General features: G+C 36.8%; 1 protein-coding gene across 1 annotated transcript in view; it reads left to right on the top strand.

Moving 5' to 3' along the window:
- The window catches only part of LOC132164712 (uncharacterized), a 14,066-nt gene that overhangs the window by 8,649 nt on the left and 1,916 nt on the right, over positions 1 to 3,501 (top strand). The window lies entirely within an intron of this gene.

Raw genomic sequence — 3,501 nt, 5'->3', positions numbered from 1 at the left:
AATGATGTGCCTCTTAAAATCAACATTTAATCAAAATTCAATAATGATCATTTACAAGCTCAATGGTTATTTTAAAAGCCACATCATTTTTAGAGGGACACAAGATGAATTTATAGCATTACTCTACCTCCCGTCAACACAAATAATTCTAAAGCTATTAATTAAAAGTCATATTATCAAAAAAAAATTAAAATTAAAATTAAAAGTCATGCATGCATGCTGGTCTTTCCACGACCATTTCAAAATGCATGCACCGCGTCCGCACAGAAAAATTGTATAGGATCGATGTCCATGTTGGACTCTTTTATATATATATATATATATATATATATATGCAACAAAATAAAATCTTAACAATAAAATAGCTCTTTCCATATTTACATATACATAAATATATGTATATATTCGTCATGAAGATGGAGGTGGGCATAATAAATCTACCCTACCGGCACCGACATGACTTTTGTGGCTCTTTGTATTGATAAGTCTTTGGTGGACTTTGAATATTTTCAACTCTTATTACAAGTCATGGAAATCATTCATCGTGATCTTCCCTATATATAAATAAGAAAAATGATTGGTGTCAATAATTTATTCATATTTCTTTTTAACTATTGAATTTGTAGAGTTCACCATTGAGTTAGGTGGAGTTCACATAAGTCTACAAATCTAATGGTTGATTTATAAGATGTTATGAGAGAAATAAGAACAACATTTTGACACCAATCATTTCTCTATAAATAATGTTCTTTCAATTTATTTTCATTCATATGATTGTATGAATCCGAACAATTCTCACAATGACTTGTGTTAATGTTTTTTCGCCTTGTCTTATTAATAGGAGTGAAATAGCGGGTGGTTATTAACTGCCCGCTAACTGTTAACAGCCATAACCGTTAACGGCCTAACAACTTTTGAAGGCAGTTAGAAAAAACCGCCTTCAAAAGTTAGTTACAATATCTTATCGTGACCTTGGTGTTTTCAAAACTTTGGAAGCCTATATTCGCAACAGAGAAGATCTAAAACCTAAAGGCTATATTTTGCTCTTTTTTCTTGATTATTCGTTACAATACAAAATGCCTTTTTATTATTATTATTATAGAAAAACAGTGGTAAAAGAGAGAGTACAAAATGGTAGGTAAAGATAATATCAAATGAGATTTGAATACAATCAAATATGATTACCTGAAAGGTAGGAGACTACAAATCAGATGTGAAATCAAATGATCATTATATTTTAACATCCCCTCAAACTTAAGGTGGAAATTAGTGGAATCTTGTGTTTGATTTTTAATATGTCTCGTATCCTTTCGTACTTTATCTTATCGTGACCTTGGTGTTTAATTATTTTATGCATTTCTTTATTTTTCTTAATATTTGAAGTGTGCATTTTAATTTCATTGCTTTGTATTAAAGCGCCAAAGTGGTCCAATTCAAACTTTGTGAACAACTTCCATCGATCTTTAACCATTAGCAAGCTGCCATCATCTTTTGGAAGTATTTTGATAGTTTATCATGACTATGATTCAGAATTTGTCCTATTTCAGTTGTCATATTGTATGTCTTTCTCCCTTGGATTCTGCTTGCACTATTGCTCGAATGTCTTGGCCAAATAGCTTTACAGCCCAAAAGGCCTCCAAATGGCGTGCCGGAGGCATGTGTAAGCCTTCGCTAAACGAAGATTAAGAAGAAAAAAAACAAGAACAAGACAGTACTGGTCCGTGCATGTTTGACCAAGGAAGAGTTTCGCTTGAGCTACAATTATTTATACTCTAGGCACAGTGCTCTGTTTACACCCATCTATCCCCACTTTTATGTTGCAAATTGTATGAGGCTAATTTCTTCTGGCAATGGCTTTTTCTCTTGCTCATACTCTGTTTTTCTTGCTACTTCTGCTGTTGCTCAAACTAATGGCAACATTACTGTGGGAAATATTCTCCCTGCAGCTGACAACTCTTCATGGCTTTCACCTTCTGGTGATTTTGCCTTGGGATTTCGCCAACACAACAACTCAGATTTCTTCCTGCTTTCTATATGGTATGACAAGATACCTGACAGAACCATAGTTTGGTACGCAAATGCAGCTCAGCTTGCTCCAAGGGGATCCGAAGTGAAGATAACTGATGGTGGACTCGTGCTTACTAGCCCTCAAGGCGAAGAGTTATGGGCGTCTCAGGCCCTTACTGGTGTTGTTGCTTATGGTGTAATGAACGATACGGGAAACTTTGTGCTCAAAGATACCAACTTTGACAATCTATGGGAAAGCTTCAAGAATCCAACTGATACCATCTTGCCTACACAGATCATGCAAAGGGGAAGGGTCTTATCTTCAAGACAATCAGAGACCAACTTCTCCAAAGGACGGTTCCAGCTACGTGTCGTTGGTGATTCTAATGTTGTGCTCAATACCATAAATCTGCCTTCTAAACCGTATTTTGAAAAAGACAGCATCGCTGGTGATTCTAATGCATCAAGTCCCGGTAGGCAATTGGTCTTCAATAGGTCAGGCTACATCGAAATCCTCAAACAGAATAACGAACGTATCAATCTCAAAGACAATGACGAACTTATCAGAACTGGGAATTCCTGTTTCAGAGCAACTCTCGAGTTTGAGGGAGTTTTCACTCTGTATTCTCACCCAAAGACTTCCACGGGCAATCGAAGCTGGGACCCTATTTGGGTTATACCAGATAATATTTGCACGGCTATTCTTGTTGATGAAGGTCCTGGTGCTTGTGGGAATAACAGCGTCTGCAACCTCAAACCAGATAAAAGGCCAAGATGTGAATGCCCAAAAGGGTATTCGTTACTCGATCCAAATGATCCCTACGGAAGCTGCAAGCCAGACTTCATACAAGGATGCGAAGAAGATGAAGTTAGTGCCAAAAAGGATCTATATTATCTAGAGGTACTAAATAATACTGATTTTCCAGAATCGGCCGATTACGGTAAGTTGAAGCCTTTTACTGAAGAAAATTGCATAAATTCTTGCTTGCAAGATTGTATGTGTGCTGTTTCCATATTCAAAAATGGCGATACCTGTTGGAAGAAGAAGCTACCATTGTCGAATGGGAGATTCATCAGTAGTTTTACTGGCACGGCTTTCATCAAAGTTAGGAAAGACAATTCCACACCGCCTGGTCCAGGCAATGAGCCAGTGCCAAAGAAGAAGGACCAGGACGGTTTGATACTTGCAGTGTCAGTGCTTCTGGGTTGCTCTGTTTTTGTTAAATTTATATTGATTAGCACTACTTGTCTTGGTTTTTTATTCATTTACCAAAAGAAAATTAAAAAAATTAACTCTACGCATAATGGTAGTGTGCTGGAAATGAATTTGCGTTCGTTTACATACAAACAGCTTCAAGAAGCTACAGATGGGTTCGAGGAAGAACTGGGAAAGGAACTTTCGGTATTGTTTGCAAAGGAGCAATAAAGATGGGTTCTAATGTCTTCCTTGTGGCTGTAAAGAAGTTAAATAGCGCTGCACAAGAGAAAGAGATG

This window comes from Corylus avellana, chromosome ca10 (genome assembly GCF_901000735.1).
Source record: "Corylus avellana chromosome ca10, CavTom2PMs-1.0".
NCBI lineage: Eukaryota > Viridiplantae > Streptophyta > Magnoliopsida > Fagales > Betulaceae > Corylus > Corylus avellana.
Note: the sequence above shows the minus strand (reverse complement) of the source record. Positions and strands in the feature narration are given on the sequence as shown.